This window comes from Mus caroli, unplaced genomic scaffold, assembly GCF_978045245.1.
Source record: "Mus caroli unplaced genomic scaffold, Mus_caroli_1 scaffold_16, whole genome shotgun sequence".
NCBI lineage: Eukaryota > Metazoa > Chordata > Mammalia > Rodentia > Muridae > Mus > Mus caroli.
The window spans coordinates 18,492,935-18,516,072 of NW_028227271.1; the positions used below are offsets into that span (position 1 = coordinate 18,492,935).

General features: G+C 48.5%; 1 protein-coding gene across 6 annotated transcripts in view; it reads right to left on the bottom strand.

Moving 5' to 3' along the window:
• The window catches only part of Ppara (peroxisome proliferator activated receptor alpha), a 72,087-nt gene extending 50,958 nt beyond the window's left edge, over positions 1–21,129 (bottom strand). Inside the window, exons 1-3 of one of the 6 annotated variants that reach the window (XM_029470087.2) lie at positions 19,985–20,331; positions 19,195–19,280; positions 11,081–11,168 (exon numbers count right to left, since the gene is read on the bottom strand). The gene's annotated coding sequence lies outside the window, so the exon portion shown is untranslated. Of the gene's footprint in view, positions 1–11,080; positions 11,169–19,194; positions 19,281–19,910; positions 19,932–19,984; positions 20,332–20,366; positions 20,525–20,935 lie in introns of those variants that run through there. The other 5 variants (XM_029470089.2, XM_029470088.2, XM_021183374.3 and 2 more) reach the window with 5 other exon arrangements.
• Between the last annotated feature and the right edge of the window lie 2,009 nt (positions 21,130–23,138).

Below are 23,138 nucleotides of genomic sequence, written 5' to 3' on the forward strand. Positions count from 1 at the left end.
CCGTGAGAGACTTGGTATAAAAAAACTAACGTGGGGGGCTGGTGAGAGTGGTTAAGAGCACTGACTGCTCTTCCAAAGGTCCCGAGTTCAAACCCCAGCAACCACATGGTAGCTCATAACCATCTGTAACAAGATCTGACGCCCTCTTCTGGTGTGTCTGAAGACAGCTACAGTGTACTCACATACAATTAAAAAATCTTTAAAGAAAAAAAAACTAATGTGGAAGAGAAGTAGAAGGAGGAACACTGACCTCTCACCTCTGCAGACATGTGCACACATGTCCATGTGTGTTCCCACACATGCATATACAAACATGTGTATAACATGCACATGAACACACACACACACACACACCCCAACAAGAACCCACCATCAGTGAGACCTGAAGGGGACAGATGTGCTTCTGACCCAATGCAGGAACAAGTTGAGCACTCGGTGAAGTCATGACGCCTCTGCAGAATTCTATGCAGCCCCTCTACCAGTAAGAGGGCAGGCATACTTGAGGTTAGGGACAGCTGTGCACAAGCCTTGACCCCAGCATGGCCCTATGTGACCTTGCTCTTTATTTCTGCTCACAAGTAGAGCTGGTCCCCTTCGAACCGTCTGCTTTCCTTCCATGCTGTTTATGTTGAAAGGCTGTTCTGTCTTCCTCTGGCTTTTACCTAACCCCTCATCCCCATCCTGCTTGGTAGCATCATCCCCACCCCTCCAGACTCTGGCCATAACGCTCTGTCTACTTCCTACCACAAGGTTCACATGCAGGGGGCAGTGTTCGTGGTCCTGAATGTGAATCCTGATCATTTTACTCCTGTTGACACCATGGTTCTCAACTACCCGTGTGTGCTGGCAGAGCTGGGACACCAGATCGTGGCTTGCTCTCACCCAAGGTCATGTCATGCCTGGAAACTTGCTAGGGCTTAGATCTAAGTCAAGGTCTCCTTGTCCCCACACGGTGCAGTGCCTTGCCATGTAGCCCTCTTGCTTGTCAGGGCTACAACCTGCTCAAGTTTTCAGTAATCAAATCACTCCTAGCCACCTTCAGCTCTGCCCTCAGCCTGACATGACTCTGAAGGGGTCTCTTTACAGTTGAATCAGAGCACACCCTAGCCCCGGTCAGAAGCCCCAGGCTACTCACACAGAGTTCCAAACAGGTTTCATGATGGACACCATAGTGACCAACCACCACCTTTCTCCTGGGACCTCACCTCATCCCCTCTGGGGCATTCCTATAATCCATTGCCTTGTTGCTCCTTGCATGAGCCCAGCTGGTTGCCTGCTCTGCCAGGATAATCCCTGATCCAGCCTGCTGTGCCAGTTCAAACCTGAGCTCAACCTCCTGGCATCAACCTTCTCCCCAGGCCATTCATGGCTGCCCCACAATGGGCCTGAATCTGCTGTCCCAAACTAAGCTTGCTCTTTCCATTATACCTGCCCCCATTTTATGTTACCAGCTCCACCTCAGCCACCATGCCCACCATCCCTCTCCCTCTCTCTGAGAGATGGGGCTTTGTGTTTGTGACCCACTGATGAAACCCTATGGCACAAAATGATGCCAGACACGGAGAACTCAATGGATATTTGAATGCATTTTTTTTTTCATTTTTCCTTTGCAAACTCAATCGTCTGGTAAGGCAGTCAGAACTTGCCAAACCCATCGCTTGCTTTCCAGCCTCCCTGCTCCCCCCACCCCCATTTCTTTGACCTGAAACATCACTCACCTTTGTCCATTTGAGAGTACTCAAATACCTCTCCTTTCAAAATCCTCTCGATGACACCCCCAGATGGAAGAGCCACTCCCTGACTCCCTGTAGCTTGGTTCTTAGGTCCTGACTGATGACCTACCTAAGACCTGCCTACATGAGTGGTGGCGGCTCACTAGGTGGACTTTGTACTGCCTCCTTCCTCTCTCTCTCTCTCTCTCTCTCACTCTCTCTCTCACTCTCTCTCTTACACACACACACACACACACACACACACACACACACATCAATAGCTATGAAATGAATTTCATACTGGTGCTAATGTCTGAACACTGAGCGCTCCCTGACAATGCTAAGCAGTGAGCCTATGGGAGGAGCCTGCCCACAGGTAACAGCAGTGTTGAAAGGACAGGGCAGACTGCAAGGCAAAGCCTTTCTGAAAGAGACAGGATGACTGTCACCTAAAGGAACAGGAGCAGCAGCTGCTGCTTAAGAAAAGTGTGAAGCTAGAGTGTGGTGCCACACACCTTTAATCCCAGCACTTAGAGGGCAGAGGCAGGTGGATCTCCGGGAGTTTGAGGCTAGCCTGATCTATACATCAAGTTTAGGCCAGTCAGGGCTACAAAGTGAGTGAGACTCTGTCTAAACGAAGGAAGGAAGGAAGGAAGGAAGGAAGGAAGGAAGGAAGGAAGGAAGGAAGAAGGAAGGAGGAAGGAAGGAGGAAGGAAGGAGGAAGGAAGGAGGCAGGCAGGCAGGCAAGCATGATGATACTTTCTGCTATAAGATTCTTGATAGGTATTGTATTAAACTAGGGTTCTCTAAATGAGCATAATTGAAAGAATGGCTTTATTATCTATCTATCTATCTATCTATCTATCTATCTATCTATCTATCTATGTATCATCTATCTGCCTATCAATCTAGCAATATCTATCTATTATCTATCATCTATCACCCATCTGTCTGTCTGTCTACCTATCATCTATCAATCATCTGTCTATCTTTCTTTCTAACTATCTATCTCTCTATCTATCTATCATCTATCTAGCAATCATCTATCTGTCTATCTATCTTCATCATCATCATCACCATCATCATCATCATCATCTACCTATCTATCTTAAAGGGCTTACAGTCATGGTCTGAGTAGCAGCCATCAAGGCTGTCTCCTGATAGAAATGCCAAGAATCTAGTTGTTCAGCCCATGAGACCAGGTGTCTCAGCAGTACCAATCTGGTGGCAGAGTCCCAGGGAACTCCTAGAGAGCTGGTAATCCATCTATTTACTTTATGATATGTTTGCTTTTCTGTTACGGTGATAAACATCAAGGCCAAAAGCACCCTAAGAGAGAAAAAGGTTCGCCACTTCCAAGTCACGCAATTCATCACAAGGGAAGTCAGGGCAGGAACTGAAGCAGAAACCACAGAGAAAGGCTGCTTGCTGGCTCGCTCTCTGGTTTGCTCAGCTGGCTTTCTTATATATTCTAAGCCCGTCTGCCTAGGGATGGTACCACCCACGGTGGGCTGGACCCTCCCACATCAGTCATTAACCAAGACAATCTCTCGGACATGCCCACAGTTCAACTTGATCAAGGCAATTGTTCAGTTAAGTTTCCCTCTTCCCAAGTGACTTTGGGTTGTGTCAGGTTGACAGTAAAAACCACCCAAGACAAATTATATTTAATTTCTTCCAACAATATCAATCAGGTTTTTTAGCAGGCATCTTGCATGTCGCAAACTTATTCCTAGGCATATGATACATGCTTTTAGTTTTTAATACACTGTTACTATGTATTTCAACATGCTTTCCATATAACACCAGTTCTGACCAGTTCACCTGTTACTAAGGTGTTGCACTGAGGAGACAAATCTGTTACCTCACTGAGGAGCCAATATCCCCATATTAAGAGCCAAAGGCCCTAGTTACCATTGGAGATCACTCTTTGTAGGGCTGAATACATTTTGCGGCTTTTGACAGCCATGTTGGCTTGGCATCCACGTTATGGTATAGCACGGAGCTGTGTCAACTGCCCTAAAAATATCCCACGCGCGCTCACCAATGCACTTCCTCCCTCCCTCCAGACCAGACCACCACTGTTTTATTGGCTCCATTCTCTTGGCCTTTCCTTTACATCCTGAAGTCATAATTATACAGAATACCACCATTTCAGGGTCAAACATGTTGTAACATGTGTGGTTGCAGTCTAATGGATGCTACTGGCCACAACGCTGTCGGAAGGGACTTCTTCACTGATACCCACAGTATATGAAAGAGATCCCTTGCACAGTCACACACACACACACACACACACACACACACACACACACACACACACACATTTGGTCAGTCTGCCCTGCCTTCTGGTCCAGCAAGAGACTCAGGGACTCTTTCTACTTGGTGAAAGGGTCCCTTGCTTTCCCCAACAGGCTAAGGATGTGAGACACTGTCCATTTGCTCTCTCCAGTCCATTTAAACACAGGCGCTTTGCGCTTCTCCAGTCCTTTCCCTGTTCTAAACTGGGCTGTCTTCACGCTGGGCAATAAGAAGAGCTCTTTGTATCTTTCAGGGGTAGTGTTTTTCTCATACATGCTTTATAATTTTATTTTTTAACTCCAAGTCTGTGGTTTTACTTTTCTGAAGTGTCTTTTGATAAACAAAAGTTGACAGCATCTTCCCAGGACGGGTGAGTTTCATTTTTCTTGTCCTATTGCATTGTCTAATGTTTATATCACAATGCTCAAGACAACTACATAACTAGTTTGTGGCTAATTTTAAAGAGCTTTTTAGCCTTTGCTATTAGGTGGGAGGTATTTCCCAGACTGAGGAGTCCATCTGCATTTTTCTCTTTGGGATTTTGTCTGGCACTTTACCTGCATCACAGCTTTTGTCTTTATCCAGCTCATATTTTGAATTACACTGATCTTTCTCCTTCATTCCATCAGCTCTGTAAAATTCATTGATCTAAAATTTTCCTTGATTTTTTTCAAATATATTCCAAATGTTTAATCAGTCAACTTGCATTCTTACCAACTCCCTGACCATGTGGCTAAAACATGTTGTACTTCTGCATACTAGTATATTTAATTCGCTAATATTCAAATATAATTTTTACCTCTTTAATCTTCTATTTTATTTGTTTATTTGTTTGCTTTTTTCCAAGACAGTATTTCTCTACATAACTCTGGCTATCCTAGAACTTACTCTGTAGACCAGTCTAGCCTTGAACCTGGAGATCTGTATGCTTCTCTGAGTGCTGGGATCAAAGGTGTGTGCCACCATGCCACTCAGACTTTAAAAAAAAATTTTTTTTTAATTTATGTTTATGTGTATGGTGTTTTGCCTGCTTGTACCACCATACAAGCACCATGTGCACAGGCCAGAAGAGGGCATCAGGTCATCGAGAACTGGAGTTAAAGATGGTTGTGAGCCACCATGTGGGTATTCAGAACAGAACCTGGGTCTTGTGGAAGAACGGCCAGTGTCTGTAACCACTTCTCCAGCCCCATTCTTCTTTCCTTAAGAACCTGGTAACTGGAGGTGTGAAGTGACCGCCTTCTCTCACTGGCTGAGTACCTTTTTCTGCATCACATAAGCCATCAATCTAGATTCCCTTTGAAGTTTGGACTTGCCACCCACACATTATCCTTTGCATTCCCCCTCCACCCCTTTCCCAACTTCATGTGTATGTGGTGTGCACGTGTTTTTGTATGTGTGTGCATGCATGCATGTGTATATACGTATGTTTTTGCATGTGTGTGGGTCCACGTGTGTGCATGCATGCATGTGCGTGGGTCCATATGTGTGCATGTATGTGGAAGCCTGACACTATGGTTGGCTATCATCCTCAATTGCCTCTCTGCCTTTTCATTGAGGCAGGGTCTCTCAATCGAACCCAGAGCTCACCACTATGTCTAGTCTCACTAGCTAGCTTGCTCTCCACTTTCTGAGGCTAGCATGACCGCTGGGCTGCCACTCACACCAGGCATTTACGTGGGCTCAGGGGCCAGTGCTCCAGTCTTACAGGTCAAGGACTTTAACCACTGGGCATCTCCTCAGCCCCTACCCTTTGCTCTTTTGAGGTGGTGAATAGCATTGTGAATCCCTTTAACCTGTGGAAGCTGTTTCCTCCGGCTTCACACAACAGTCACTTTCTCAGTGTGTGTGAGAAAAGGACCTCAGCACATCTCCAGCAGTGGCTGGCTGTTCTCCCACAGCTCCTTCCATGGACCCCTGTGACATCACCACTGGTGTCTTCCAGTCTCATTTATTGTGGCACATGCATCTCCTGGGGACTGCTCCTCTACTGTTTATTATTGTGTTTTAGTTAGTGTACAGAATACTGGACTTCATTGCCATATTTCACCCATATATGATTCTTCTTCAAGAGTTTCCTTACCACACTACCCCCCACCCCACGCACTTGCCTCCCACCCGCAAATGTTCCTTCCTCCCATCCATGCCATGTATGTGCTTAGATCCTGACTCCTCTTGTGAGAGGAAATATGGGCTATTTTGTGCCTTTCTAGCCCTCCCATTCATTTCTCTTGCCCATCTCCACTGTCTTTCAACCCCATCCTTTCCCATGTATACTCCAATATCATATATGTTTTTAAATATAGACCCTTCATAAGAGAAAGCCTGCATCATATGCCTTCCTGGGTCTCATTTCACTTGCACAACCATTTGTTGTTGTTGTTTTGTTTTGTTTTGCTTTGTTTTTTTTTTTTTTTTTTTTTTGAGACAGGATTTATTTCCCTTTGTAGCCCTGGCTGTCCTGGAACTTGCTATGTAGACCAGGCTAACCTCAAACTCATAGAGATCTGCCTGCCTCTGCCTCCCAAATGCTGGGATTAAAGGTGTGCACTGCTGCTGCCACCACCAGCAGGATTACACAATGTTTTTTCGGTCCATACATTTTTCTGACAAATGGCAAGATTCCACTCCTCTTTGTGACGAAATAAAACTCCTTTGCCTGTATGCCTCCTATTTCTTTATCCGCTCATCTGCCAATGGGCCTCTAGGGTTAGGCTGAGTCCTTATTTTGGCTGCTGTCCAAGTGTCTCTGAGCTATACTGCCTGAGAGTTCTTCAGGTGCACCCATGCACATACCCACACCGCAGTTCTACTTTTAGCTTTGGAGACCCGGCCACACTGGTTCCCTGGATGGCAGCCGCAGTCTACCCTTCCACCAACGGTGTGTGACTTGCTCTTGCCTCACAACCTCGCCAGCACTTAACATTGTCTGTTTTCTTCCTGAAGCCATTCTGACTGGCCCAGATGAGACAGAAACTTGGTGCAATTCTGATTAACATTTTCCTGATGGCTAAGGATGATGGATAGGTTTTGCATATTTATGGCTAGTTCCTCTTTTTCTTTTCCAGTTTTATGAAGCGCATCGTGTGCATTTATCAGTGGGCCATGAGGAGACCCTGAAGCTACATGTTTGCTGTCTGTGCATGATCTCAAGGTGAGGGGCTCAGATCCAATCACAGAGTGACTTTGAAACTGGCCAGGAATCATGGATACCAGCACACTCTCTCTTTCCTCTCTCTTCAAGGGCCAGAAGTTATAACATTCCCCATCTTCTCCTTCCTTCCCCCTCCCCTTCCCCTTCCCCTTTTCCTTCCTTTCCCCTCCCTCTTTCCTTCCCCTTCCCCTTCTCCTTCCCCTTCTCCTCACACCTGCCTTCCCCATTCACTCACACCCTAAGAAGACAGCATACTAGCTCTCCCCCTCACACCAGCCTCATGCAGGGAAGGGGCAGCTGGCATACTAAGCCATAATAGCAACCCCGAACATCTTACCCCTGTCCTGTGCAAGGCTGCTGTGACCTGCAACCACATCAGCTTCTGACCCTCAGAACAACCAGTCACAGCCTCTCTCCTTGGCCATCGCTAGCTCCCCCTGCCAGGTCCACAGTTGAGGATGAACAGTGACCTCAAAGTTCCATACCTTCCTGAGGGAGGATCAGCTGCCCTCACACTGTGGGCATGCAGGCAGAAGCCACGAGGGGCCATGGGATGACAGCTCCAGAGCTATCTGCGTCCTAAGCCCAGACTTTTTCATCTTGTTCTCTCCCATGGCAGAGGGTTCTGCAGTGAGCTTGGTGTGTGTGTGTGTGTGTGTGTGTGTGTGTGATCAGTTCAGTCTGTGTTCCTCGCAGAAGTATTCAATATCAACTCATTATACCTTGGAGATGGATGGTATTGACAAATGAGTCACCAATCATAAGGTTAAAGCAAGTTTGCAGTAGTGGAGGTTAGGCCTAAGGCAAAGCGGCTGACATCTTCATCAAAGAGGGGAACCACCGGTCCAGGGAGATGGCTCAGCAGTGGACAGGCCAGTTGTACAAACCTGATGACCCAAGTGCTATCCTTAAAACTATATAAAAAAAAACCCAAAATACAATAGGGCCTGCTGTTAATGCCAGCACTCCTATGGTGAAGAAGGTAGAGACAAGAGAACCTAGATAGCTCTCAGGCCAGCTAGCTTGGAGTATACACTTTACAGGCACTAACAAAGGGGACCCCCATCTCCACAAAATGGAAGGCCAGAACAGATTCCCCCAACGTTGCCCTCTGACCTCCACATGTGTACCCTTGCAGATATGACTGTGCACAGACATACACATATACACACGTACACACTAAATAACATTAGAGCAGGAAGATGGCCACAGACTGAGGATGGGTGCTTTCTGAAGTGAAAGGAAGACACAGCAGGGCCGCCCTGGTAGTCTACAGAGCAGAAGGGCTACAGTCATCATGGATGCTAGAGAAACAAGGACTGGCATAGGCATGTAGCCCTACCTCCTGAATCAGGAGAAACCCCTATTCTCGGAGCCCACAGCTTGTGGCCCTTAGTTCTGGTACCTCAGAAGAATAATACTACAGAGACTAAGATGGTGGCCATCCTGAGTCCTAGAGTGGGCCCTGACTCTAACTCCTGCCCGCTGGAATCTGAGATGCTGCAGAAGATGCGACTGAGGTGAAGGCAGAGGAGTGCCAGGAACTGGCAGTGTAGGAGAGAGAAGTGGAGAGGTTGGTGTATACAGTAGAGGGGCCACTACGATCGGATCAAACCTTAGCTGACATCTAGCAAGAAGAAAGGAATCGGGTAGGTTTCTCAAACCCCGAAGAACTGTAGACTGAGGATAGATGAATTTCACTCTAAGTAAATGACATACAGTCATCTTAACAGCCTGTTTGTAAAAGAAACACTAAACCCCTAAAATCCACCTCACTGCTTGGGTTCCCATGCACAAGGGCCAGCAACCAGGGTGCCCTGTCCAGAAATATCCATGACCAGCCCTACTGCCATCTGATCTAATGGGCTCAAGACCCCCCCAGATACAATACAGATCTCCTCCCCATGCCCCAAACCCACCACGAAAATCAAGGAGTAGCCTGGGCTCACACCCACTTTAGATTCTTCTAGCAAACAGGCCTGGGTGAGACGCTTATATTTGTCCAAGAACAGTTTACTCCATGAAGGCCAATCAGGCTGAATGCTGTGGAGCCTACTATACCCCACAGCCAGTTCTTACCCTCCCAGGCTCCATCTCAGGAAGCCACTGACCTGCTGGCCAGAGGAAGCCAGTCACTGCTCTGAGGCTGCTGGACCCATCCGAGGCAGGAAGGGGACAGGCAGGAGTGGTGATTAAATGGCCAACGCTTCCTGAATATTGGTCATTAGATTCCTGATTAGAGTTAATAATCACCTAAGATTAGATCCCGCCGGCCGATGTGGGTCAAGAGGAGTTTAGCTCAGCACATAATGCTTTGAGATCGCGATGAAAGACCTGAAAGTGGGTTCTGCAGATCCGTGACGTTTTAGTGAGTCTACTTTTCCTTCAACTTGTTCTAGCTAAGGGAAATTCCAGATTCTAGGACAAATGTGCTCTGCGCTGCAGATTGGAGGCATTGGTAAGGCCTGGGCAAGCATCCCCGGAGGTCCATTGGACCCTCTATGTAGGGTCCTTCCACACCACAGGTCAGGTTTCGCTACCCACCTGCCCCTCCTGGTAGCCCAGACGAGGGACTGCAAAAGCAAAGCTGTGGAAGGGCAGGGAGATCCCTGGGGCTCCTCACTGCTTGCTCCACACTCAGGGCAGAGTCTGGCACCCACTGGATGCAATAAATAGCTGTTGAATAAATAAATGAGCCTAGGAACAAGTGACTGCTGGACTCCTAGGGAGGGAGAATGAGTAGAAGCAGAGATTCAAATAGTCTCTGAGTATGGGATGGGCAAGAATCCTGTATCCAGGGTTGAGGAGAAGGCTCGGCAGGAATGTGCCTGCCACACAGGCATGAGGACTGATCCTGAGCAAGGATCCTAGTTCCGGATACACATAACATCTAGGCACAGAGGAGGCATGTGTCTGCACCCCAGCAGGGGCAGGGATAGAAGCACCCTGGTAAGTCAGCCTCACCAAATCAATAAACGCTAGATTCCGAGAGAGCCGGTCTCAAAATGTAAGGTAGAAAAGGCTAGAGAGGTGGCTCAGCAGTTTCCCAGAGCCCACACTGGGAAGCTTGCGACTGCCCAAAACGCCAGCTCCGGGAAGTCCAGTTCCTCTGGCCTCTAGGTGTTCCTACATATGGATCACTCACACACATATAACATACACATACACACACACACACCACACACACATATACACACACACACACACCACACACACATACACACACACACACATACACACACACACACCACACACATGTGCATACACACAAGCATACACACACACATGCATACACACATGTGCACAGATTCAAAACAAAATAAATCTTTTTTTTTATGAAAAGAAGTAAGGTGGCAAGCAACCATGGAAGATACTAGGCACACACACATAGCACACACACATACACACACACACACATACATACACACACACACACACATACACACACACACACACACACACACACATACACACAGAGACAAGTATATACCACACACAGGCATTGACCTCTGGCTTCCACTTACACACACACACACACACACACACACACACACACACATACACCACACACATACTTGTACCCAATTTCAATCTTGAAGACTTCAGGAAGGAAGTAACATTGGATGCAGCCTTGAAGACATCTCAGACAGATAGAGTGCACCAGTTGCTCCTGAGATAAGCGGAGTATGGGTAAGAAGTCTATGGCTTCTTGCAGCTATAGTGGTCTTGGGGAGAGACACTTTCTTCAGTTTACATGGGAACAGACATACCACACACACACAGGCACACATGCATACACATATGTGCGTGCATACATGTACATATGCACACACACATACACACGCACATACGAGTGCATTCATACAAACACACACATGTGTATATGCACATTCATGCTTTGAGGGGAAGGCACCTGACTCTCTGTCAGGAGGCTCAGGGAGGAAGTCTTCAACTAAGATCTGAAGGCAAGGAAAGACCTGGAGGATCCACATCTTCTTCATCTATGGAAGAAGCAAAGGGTAGGGAAAGAACTCTAAGGTGCCAGAGTAGAAAATGTCGATCCTGGGTAGTCGTGACTGTGCCTTTCTGGCCACCATTGAAACTCAGGAGTGTCTGATGGGTAGTGGGAGAGAGTTAAGGCAAGCCAGCAGGTACAGAGCTCCTGCAGCCTGCCAGGCAGAACCGTCTATGAAAAGCACTGGTATTCATCCCATTGATGGACAAAGAAACTGAGGCACAGGCCAGGTGAAAGCTACTAAATGATGGGGGAGACCCTGAAGCTTGTCCTGGCCCCAGATCAGCCCCACTGGGGGCAGTAAGTGAGACAGGTGTGTGTGTGTGTGTGTGTGTGTGTGTGTGTGTGTGTGTGTGCCAGAATTTGGAGAGGGAAGAGTGCAGGCTGACTCAGGATAAGCCACACAGAGAATCATGGCAAGGTCACAGGGGAGGCTTGGATTTGGAGTTCTGAGGTAGATGGGAACTTTCAAGGGCCTGGCAAGAGGTGGGGGGACTGGCTGGGTCCAGGGGACTAGCCCTGAGAATTCTGAAAATCACAAAGTCGTGTTATTGGGCCTTTCATTAATTTGACTTCATTAGTCTAAATAAGATGCTCTCAGAAAAACTGGTGTGTAGATGTATTCATCTTATGCCACAAAGCACATTGCCATCTCTCCAGGTCGGATTTTCAACCACCCTCTATATCTCTCTGAGGCTTCATTCTTGAAGAGTCTCTACCAAACCTCCTTTCACATGTGGGCAGGTAGTGTTTTAAAATACCCACCAGAGGATGCTTTCTCCCATCAGGAAAGCCCCCTCTAAGTTCATTCATTTCTCCAGAGGTCACAATTCATTGTAGGATTGTACTCTCTTCGTCAAGGAAGTCCTGCCTGGAGTCTTCCTTTTGGCTCCCGTTTCTCCAAGTCTCTGCCTCTATTGCTTTTGAGATTATCAGCTGCCCTTGAGCGTGGTTAAATATTCACCTCCATTAGACTTCTGCCCTAGACACTAAAAGCTACCTTTATTAGATTCATCCAAGTAGAGAATAGGGCAGGGGAAAAGCTGATAATGTTTGGTCTGTAGAGTGAAAGAAAGCCGTCCACGTATCACTCTTCCTTCTGAAGCCTGCAAAGTCCCCTGCCTGCTGTCTACATACAACCTGGGACCCTGCAAGAAGCCTTACTGCTCTCAGCGGGAAGCCATCCACTGGAGGCTTCCTCTGTCACCACTGCCATCCTCGTGGCTAAGAACTGCAACAGCGGCCTCCACTTACCAGCCTGGATGTATACTCCTGCCTCTTCTTTCTAGGTCCCATGTGGGTTCCAGGTCCAGTGGCAAGGGTGGGTGCCCTTTGTCCACCACCTTGGGTTCACCCTCTCATTGTTCTCCCCATCCTGTTTCTGAGCTTTCCCACATTTGACTTAACGCCCTCATGCATCTAAAATCCTCTCTGCTTCAGCTAAAGGCCCCAGACACTGCCAACCTTTCCACCCACGCCCCCTTTATTGTTGCTGTTTAGCCCAAGCTGTTGGAGAACTTGCAGCAATCCTCCTGCCTTAGATTCCCCAGTGCGGATTATAGGCGTGGGCCACCATACGTGGCTTCGTCCTGCGTTGATCACCCACACATGAGCCTTCTCAACTTTTTCGAAGAGCATTGGCTCGGCGCAGGTTTAGACCCTCAGAGCCCTTTCTTTGCTGCTGCTTCCTTCTCAAGCCCCCTTTCCTCCTGGGATGCATCCACCTACATGTCTTTGCTCACCCGAACTCTTTTAAAAGTGGCATTCCTCTGTCAAAACTCCACCAGCCCGCAAGGCTTGTTTTTTTTTTGTTGTTGTTGTTTGTTTGTTTGTTTTTTGTTTTTTTTTGTTTTAACTTCAAAACAACAACAACAGAATGTCTTTCCTAATGGAAAACACTTTGGCTGGACAGTGGTGGTGCACGCCTTTAATCCCAGCACTTGGGAGGCAGAGGCAGGTGGGTTTCTGAGTTCGAGGCCAGCCTGGTCTACAGAGTGAGTTCCAGGACAGCCAGGGTTACACAGAGAAACCCTGTCTCGAAAAACTGAAAACAAACAAGCAAACAAACAAAAACCACTTTGGACAAAGCATAATTTTTGGAGGGGAGATAATGGAGGCCACAATCTGAAATTTCAAGGACTTTAGGCTCCTGCTCGGGAAGCAGCAGGCACATCTGGCCACATCTGCAGCATTTTTCAAAGTATGTGTATATGTGGGGCATTGGGGTGGAGGAGGCAATGATAATACTTGAACAAAATGCTTCCCTAAACTGTGAAGTCCAAGGGCACTGCTGTCACACACTGCCAGGCTGATTCCCATGGTCAATAACTTTCATCTACTCAAACATAACCCCACTGCAGCCAAAGTTCAAAGTTCTCAGGAAGGATTATTCTCTAAAGCATCACTCTTTTTATATTGTATAGAAAGTGAGGGGGTGGAGAGTAAGACCCTGCCTCGGTTATCAAACTATGCCATGGAGTCTGAACTGCATCAGGGTAGGTTGTGATTCTAGATATCGTAAAGCAGGGCTCTTGTGTTGGCAAACTGTTAGACATCTACATAGAAAAGCGACCTAGAAGACACATCGTAAGAACCCTTCCAATAAAACCTGTCTGCATTTAGTGTGGTGGGAATGGGGAAATGGCAGCTTTCAGGACACTGAGACATGTTTGCTGCTGCATGAATGAATCTTGGGTTTTTACAATGCATCTTGCTTCGCTGTGAATGTTCACAGAAAGCTGTCTGCTACTGTCTTGGTGTGTTTCAGAATTGGGCACGTCCACCCATCCACCTCTCATTACTAGGTCTCTCCCTTGATGCTGGTTCCTTGTCACCTCAGAGCAGTTCTCATAGAACCACAGACTTGTTCAGTTACAGATGGCTGTCAAAAGCCAGAGGGCCCCTCTCTCTGACCTTATACTAATCTTGAGTTGTTCACAAGTTTCAATGACCTTTGGGACAGTTAACTATTCTGCGCTCTACCCCCTGACTCTCAGAATCCAGAATGATGCTTTTCCAAGGGCTTTCTTGTGTTCTCCAAGCAGGGAGAGTGAAGTAAGGAGGTCCATTTAGAAAGGCTTGCTCTTTCCAAATCTCTTAACATCCGGCAAAATGAAAGCAGTCTGATGGGTGCTAACTTGATTTCTCCAGTCTCTCCCAAGAATATACGTCCCATGCAAGACCCTTATAGCCCATTAAATGCAAATACTTTAGGATTTTGGAGATGGCTTGGTAGTTAAAGCACTGGTTGCTCTTCCAGAGGACCTGGGTTCGATTCCCAGCATCATCCACATAGCAATGCACAACCATCTGTAATTCTAGTTCTGAAAGATCCAATGCCCTCTTCTGGCCTCCATGGGCACTAGGCATGTATGTGATGCACAAACATACATGTAGGCAAAGTGCTCATACATTAAAATAACAATAACAACAACAATAATACATGTTCTAACTCACAAAACTACCCACATTTCTTTTTCAGGCATGTGTTTGGCATTTGAATCCATGGTCTTGAAATTTTACATATACACACACACACACAAATTTATTTATATAATAAAATTATATAATTTTATTTAAACAGATCCTCAGGTTTCCTAGTTTTAAAAAAGTCTATTTCATACACACTAGCTCCCAAGTCTAGTGCTAATTACAAACACACTGTTTTGATTGCAACCATCACACCTTAACCTGGCTGCCATGGGAACTACACGAGGGGAATTGCCAACTGCGGAGATGTGCCCCACAGTGGAGATGAGGGTGCAGTATTTGCTGGCTCTGAGATGCCTGCCCTTCCAAATAAGTGTTCCCACACACAAGGGTACACGGCAGTGAGTTCTTGCTGGTCTCAATTCTGCCAACCTTTTACATATTCAATGAGATTCTACAAGTTCCTACAAGACCCTACAGTGCTAGCAGATCAACAGGGAACAGATTCAAACCCGCCACCCCAACCACCCATGTCCCCACGCTGGGTCTCAGTGAGAGAGGCAGACTCTCCCGGACAGGCAGTCTCCATAGGGACAGGCAATACCTAAACATGAGCTCCAGTAAGCTGCAGGAGGCTGCCTTTTAGTAGGTATCTTCATAGGTTTCTATTGCTGCCATGAAACACCATGACCAAAAAGCAAGTTGGAGAGGAAAGGGTTTATCTGGCCACAGAGGGGTGCTGCTTACTGGCTTGCTCAGTCTGCTTTCTTATAGAACCCAGGACCACCAGCCCAGGGATGGTTCCACCCACAAGGGGCTGGGCCCTCCCCCATTGATCACTAATTGAGAAAATTACAGCTAGATCTCAAGGAAGCATTGCCTCAACTGAGGCTCCTTTCTCTCTTGATGACTCTAGTTTGTGTCAAGTTGACACACAAAATCAGCCAGTACATAAGTTCCCCCAGCATGGTATGGCATTGCCCAGTTATATCGTCTACATACGCACTAGGTCACACTCATAGCTATTCTGGTAAACACATGGCCTACTGGCCATAGATTGGACACCCTGGGGATATATTGGAGTGAGAACACATGGCGAAACTTGTCTGTCACCACCAAGTCCTGGGGTCACAGTCACATTCTAAGCTAACAGGGATCACTTGTGATAATTGTGATGATCTTATTGACAGAGCCTTCTCCTTTACCTGTGTTCCCAACTGAAATCTCATGGGAGATTATGGGAGGTAGTGAGGGGAGACTCTTTCTCAAACTCCCTGAGAGCTCAAAATGGCTTGGCAGCAACAAATTGGCTTTCGGTAGGTGAGACACAGGTGTCCCAGAGCCCAGGCTGCCCAGACAGCTACTTGGATGAGCTCAGTGATGTCAGCCACTGTTTCTCAGCTCCACAACCCCTCAAAGGTGATCTAAAGAAGTGCACTTTCTGCTGAGAAGCAGCAGTTTAAGGAGTTGGACAGAAGTCTGTGGCCTAGCAGGTGGCAGCTGAGAGGTGGTGGCAGCGCAGAGGTGGGAGGTGAGGGCGTGGGACCAAATGTCATAACAGAATGACATCACACCTTTCTTGCTGTATCCAGATGCTTCTCCAATGTAAACTTTCCAGTGCACCTTCACCCTTTGCAGATCCCAAGCCGGCTCAGCTCAACTAGGAAGGCTCTGCCCAGGAGCAAGGGCTTCACTGTGTAAAGTGCTCACACTTTTCCTGGACACTGCAATCACCACCTCTTGATGCTCAGCCACCGAGGGCTACAGAGGCAAAGCGTGTGTGCATACATGCACACACACACACACACACACACACACACACACACACACACACACACCTTTGAAGAATGAGTATATCCATACAACAGTGCGGAGAGCCATATGCATGCAGGAAGCCTGAGGCACATACGAAGCAAAAACGTTCTGGGGGTGGGGGGGAAGCAAGCTCTGCTAGCCTAGCACTTCTCTCAGGAAACTCCTACTGAAAACCCAGCTGCAGCTGGGGACATACCTCAGCACAGCTCATGCTGTGAACTTCAAGTCCCAGGCTCAATGTTCAACAACCCAACCAATCCAGAAACCTCACAAAGCCCCTCTTATCACCAAGTTGCAGATTTAAATTCTGAGCCTAATTTTCTCTAAGCACATGGCCCTAGACATTCTAGCTTGCTCGGTGCATTAAAAAGGCTAAAGCCACAGACGTGGCAAATGTTTGTTCCATTCATAGAAACTATAGCTTATTAATTCATTCATTCATTAAGTTATTTATGAGACAGGATCTCTCTATGTAGCCCTGGTTGGCCTGGAACTCACTATGTAGACCAGGCCCCTTGAACTCACAAAGATCCACCTGCCAGCGCCTCCAGTGTGCTGGGATTAAAGGCGTGCAACACTATGTCAGTGAAACTATATCTTTTAAAACAGTGCCTATCAAGCTGCCAAAATCAGAAATAAAAACAGAGACCCTCTCCCTTCTACCACCCAAAGCAGACATTCAAGAGGCCACAACTTTAGCTGTAACGCCACAAAGTGACAGCAAGCATCTACCACCAAGAGCATCATCAACTCACACAGAGCCTGTGCAAGCAAACAGGGGGAGGAAGATCTGTTGTAGCTAAAATTCACTGACGACAAGCAAAGACACATTTCAACTGATATTTCAGTAAAATCTTCTCCAATGGTATTATAAAGATACAAATAATCCTAACATTAAAAGGGGAGGCAGAGGCCCTTAGTCACAAAAGGATTAAGACATCCATTCTCACACTCAGCTTCTTCATCTTTTAATCACCCTTAGGATAGTAATTCATTTCTCTTTTGTGTTTGTTTGTTTGTTTGCTTGCTTTATTGTTATTATTGTTTGCTTTATTTTTTTAAGAGAGGGTCTCATTGTGTAACACTGGCCAGCCCAAAACTCTGTGTGTAGACCAAGCTGGACTTGAACTCATAGAGAACCTCCTGCCTCTGTCTCCTGAGTATAAGGAATAAAAGAATGTATCACTGGGCCTGGCTATTGATTTGTTTTTGAGACCAGGTTCCATGTAGCCTGGCATAGCCTCAAACTTATCATACGCTTTTGTCTTTCCTGCCTCTGTCTCCCCAGTGCTGGGATTATGAGCATGGACCCCAGCGCACCTGGATTATGAGGGGCTGAGGATCAAACCAATAGCCTTGTGCATGCCAGGCAAGCACTCCTCCAACTGAACTACAGCCCTAGCCTCCAACCAACTAACTAACTTACTCTCTCTCTCTCTCTCTCTCTCTCTTTCTTTCTTTCTTTCTTTCTTTCTTTCTTTCTTTCTTTCTTTCTTTCTTTCTTTCTTTCTTTCTTTCTTTCTTCTCCCCACCCCCCAGACAGGGTTTCTCTGTGTAGCCCTGGCTGTTGGGGAACTAACTCACTCTGTAGACCAGGCTGGCCTCCAACTCAGAGATACACCTGCTTCTGCCTCCCGAGTGCTGGGATCAAAGGCGTGCGCCACCACCATCTGGCTTCAAGTTTCTTATAATTCTAGCATGGAACTCAGTCTCATGAGAAAGTCCATGACTGTCTTGTTTATGGGTGGCTCAGTAGCCCCCACCCCAGGAAGCTATGCAATAAGCGTGAATCAAACGAATGAGTTATATACTAACGTATGTCTATATATGCATTGGCTAAATACTGTATCTAAACCTAGTGAGTTATTAGACAGGTGGTTGAAGCAAAAATATATTGTTTTTTACATTCACATGGAAATATTTTTCTCAACTCAATAGTTAATAAAACAAATTAGAAACATGCTTTCTCTTCTCTCATTCTCTTCCCATCCCTTACACACATACACATAACATACACACCTAGACACATACACACATACAAACACACATTGAAACATGCACACACATATACACACATATTTTTTAGAACTCTGTTTTATAGGCTTGACAAACATAAGTTAAAAAGAACTACTTCAGCTTTCAGTACTTGGGAGCTTGAGGTGGGAATATAAAGAATTCAAGGCTAGCTAGCCTCTGCTACATAGCAAGTTCCAGGCTAGCATGGGCTACATCGCAGGCTCCTACCCTCCTGACAAACTATGAGTCTGGCGTGTTTCCATGCATAAGAGGTTTCCATGCATGTTTAAGAGGTTGGAAAGGAGACACTTTGCTTTCCACTCTCAGTTCCTGTCTCACCAGGCCCACTGGCTCTGGATTTTCATATGGTCACCAAGTCATACCCTTCTAGCTGCTTCTTGGGGGCCATCCCTGCCTGGCTAATGATGAAACTAACTGACTACCTCATTGAATTGATATGAAGACAGCCAAGAGACAGTCTTATGAGCCAGTTTATAAGCCAGTCAAGTAACACCATTTCTAACGCAATACCACCTCTTTCGCAGTCTGCCATAAAGAAATGTGGTTCCCATGAAGCAAACACACTTTCCCAGAACTGAAACATGGACTACCCATTTACCTGGCTTCCTGAGCCCTGAAAAGACATTTACTATTTCACCACAAAATAACCAAGCCCTGTTGCTATCTGAAGTGCAACCAAAGACAGCGTTTACAATATTCCAGTCTGGAAGCCGTCCATTAATCCTCTTTACCTGTGATGACAACGTCTTGTTCCCGAACTTGACCAGCCACAAACGTCAGTACACAGGGAAGGCAGGGCCTTGAACTTCAGTCTTGGCTGTAGAATGTTAAAGAAGGAACCGGTTACAATATGTTCTCTGGATCTCCCCCAACTCTACACCACCTTGGGAAAGTCACTGTGACCCTGTTGCCTGCAACCACTACAGTGTCCCAGGGTCGCCCAAGAAAGTTCTGTGCTCCTCCCCCAAGGAGAGGAGGGGCCTTTCTGCTTTCCTTAGAGGAAGGGAGTGGGTTGGGGTTGGGGGTCGGTGAGCACCCCAGTGGCAGAGTGCCCCCAAAGACATCATATACCACCGTGGATTTTCTTTAGTATCTGAACATTCTCTCCTTTAAATTAAAAAAAAAAAAAGTTTGGGAAAAGGAGAGGTGCAGTTATTTCAGGCTAGTTGGAGTGGGTATTGGGGAAGAGTCACCCTCCCGACTAGCACACAGGCACTCCCGGCTCCCTTTACCCATATCAGGCCAGCCGCGCTGCCACTGCACAGAGGAGACTAAAGCTGGCCCCACACAGGACCCGCTGTGAGACTGGCCTCTGGAGGGCAGAGACCTAGGGTAGCTTTGGCATCGTCTCTACCCTACTGCTGGGGCCCACATCGCCCCACTACGATCAGGAGCAATGAGGAAACTAGTGTTCAAAGAGGGTCGGCTGCTGGTGACTCGAACCCACCGGCAGCGTTTCAGGTCCCCAGTAAAGCCTAGGCTGTGACCCCAGAATCAGTCTGTCAGGGAGCCTCGAGTTACCTCTCCTCTAAGTTCCCCGAGGGTCTCAGGAAACGCCTCCTGGTGAGTTACGCTCAAATGCACCACGCCGTGAGAAGGGAGCGCCCCGATGTCCCCGCCCGTGTGCCCTCCCCTCCAGGGGACAACCAGAGGACCCAGCGTCGCTCCAGTTCCAGGACTCCACGAACCCTCCAGCCCCCAAAACAGCTGCGAACACCAATGTTCGGAGCCGGCGCACGGCGCTCCAGGGGACTCGAAGTGACGGACAGTTCCGCGGGCCCTGAAAGTCGCACGCGTGTGCCCTTCCTAGCGCGTGCCCTCTCCAGTGGCTGTGGGTCTCCAGACCCGCGCCCCTAGTCCGCGCGCATGCGCCACCGAGCCCCTCCCCTCCCTGTCCACCCACCTCACTGTCCCGGGACAGGGGACGCCTGGCTCCCCGCCCTCGCGCGCGCCCTCCAGCCCCTGGGCACCTGAGGCTGCACTCCGCCTGCAGGTCGGCAGGGCCAAGCGCGCCCAGGAGGAGGCGCCAGGAGGGGCTCAAGCGGCTGCCTCCGCCCCCCGTCACCCCTGTCGTGGGACCGTAGCGTCCGGGGCCCCGGCCCGGCACCGCCTACGCGCGCCCGTGCCAGCCGCGCCCCCACGACACGCGCCGCCCCTCGGACGTCCCCTGCGGGGTCCCGCGGCGAGGTGACCGCCCCGGAAACCCCGCCCCCTAGGCCCGGGCCGCGGCTCAGGGCGAGACACACCCCCTGGACGGCAGCGTCTGATTGGCTGCTGCGGGGGAGGGCGGGGCCTAAGAGGCCCGGGGCAGCTCTCCTCGATGCCCATTTAGTGCCTCGGGGCCCGGGCATCCGTTGGTAAACTGAGGCCGGTTAGGTGAAGGGACTGCTCAAGGTCACCTGACGGGGGAGAACAGTCAGTGGGAAGGGTGCACCCCGGCGCGCACTCCCTCCTGCTCCCAGCCCCGCGCACCGGCCAGGACTGAAGTTCAAGGCTGCGGGTCTGGGTTGAGCTTTCCTCCGGGGTGCCCTCGGTGAGCTGCTCTAGATCGCACAGCTTGTGCCCCGAGTCCCGGGAGTTCGTGGGGAGGTGGACGGGCAGGCGGGATCTGATCTCCAGAGTCCCAGGATGAGAAATGGGGAGAAAGGAAGAGCGAGCTGGGGCACGCGGCAACAGGTGGCCAAGGTGCCAGGGTGGGTGTGGCGGGCGGGGAAGGCAGAGGCTGAAGGGCATCAAGGACGGTCGCAGGGAGGCGCGGCCGCTCCGACCCTCCGCCTCTGCCCCGCCCCGGGCTGTGGCCCCTCTGCATACGCTTCAGGGGTTGAGGGGCTGACTGTGTCCAGCTCAGGCACTGGGGCTCTGCCAACTGACAGCGCAGGGGGGAGGCTGCAACCGGGAGCAGGCTGCGACCCAGAGCAGTCGCTTTGCTTGTGTCGCCCCTGGATCTTCAGTCACGGAATGCACATGCCCCCCCGGGGTGCCAACGCCTCAGGACACCGCTCCTTTGGGAACGAAATGTGTGCTATGCCAGCCCTCCTGTCTGTCCTCACGCTGGGCCTGCCACTATGCTATTTGTGGCAATGAGAGCCTACTAGGGAAAGGACACTTTCAGCGCACATCTCCTTACCCTGGGAACTGGAGACCAGACCCTACAGGCACATTCAGGGATGTCTTTTAAACCCACCTTTGCTCATCAGCCTCATACCTGTGGTGAACTCTGCCCCACCTGCCAGACACCCACAGAACATTCCCTACTTGCCTACTGACAAGCTCGCCTTTTCTTGTACACAGTGGCCAGGAAATAGCTACTATTTGTATTATGCTTCGAAGCTTGCAAAAGTGAGACCCTGGAGATGGTTGAATGGGTAAAGGTGCTTGCTACCAAGCCTGATGACCTGAATTCCAACCTGGGGACTCACACGGTGGAAGGAAAGAAACAACTCCTGCAAGTTGTACTCTGACCTCCTCCACATGCACACAAGCACACACACACACACACACACACCAGCTACTCTGCCACATACAATTTAAAAAATGGAAAAATTAAAAGACCTTGCACAGTGACCTGTCTGTATGATTTCCTGAAGGGCCCAGGGGATATTCAAAGACAACATTAGTCTATTTTCCTATCCTGGCCTGTATATAACAGTGAGCGAGAATGGCCAGAGAATGGCTTACAGTAGATGCATCTCCAAAGGACATCCTCCCTAGTGTACCAGGTGGTTGGGGTGGCCACTGAAAAGAGGGTGCTTGGTTGCAGGTCCTGAGCTCCAAAGATTAGAGTCCACATGCAGGAGTGCTGCCTTCTTTTGCAGTGTTCTGCTGTTAACCCAGTTCTACCAGACATTTGGAATAATCTGGAAAGAATGGTTCGGAATGAGAGGGGCCAGCAGAGTAACTGCTGAGCACAGAGAACACAGAAAAATAATGACAGTTGGGATTCTTGGAGTGCCCAAGGTTTCAAGATGAGAAAATGTGCGGGTTTTGTTTGGTTTTGTTTGTTTTGACGCTCTGTCCAGAAGAATCACTTTGGAACATAGACTTCCTTCCATCCAGACTCTCTTAGAGATCCTGAACATCTCCTCCTCAAATGGCTCTCTGTCACCTGTAGAGGACAGTGAATTTTGTCTGATAGACTGTATTGAGAGGAAAGAGATGCAAGGGCTTGTCCTATACCCCTCCCCTCCAAGAAGCTGTCTCAGAGAGTGCATGCCTGACTCTGGGACACCTCTGCATCTTTTCTCTTTGCTTCCTAAGGTGTTGAGGGGGTCTAGATACACATACAACAGAGACACCATCTGTGCAGGGCTAAGTAGACACCATTAATGTCCTTGTGTCCCCTAGTTGGCACATTAGTAACCACTGAGAGTCTTGGGCCATGTGCTTTATAGTTCACGCTGGATGTCACCTGCAAATGTGTTGGTCTATCCTGGGGTATAAGTGGCCCACGGGCTGCAGGTTAGCCACACCCATCCCTTCCCCCACATTTCCTGACCTGTTGCAGGTTGATGAGAGAAAGCCAGTTTGTAAAGCCCTTGCTGCATGCATCCACCTGCCAAAGGTGGAAGGAAGGGGTAACTTGGGGGGAGTTTCCTGCAGTGAGTATACACGTAGTGGCTTAGCGCTCAATGCAGAAAGCATGGGAACCCCACTACCTGCTCTGAACCAGCGCTTG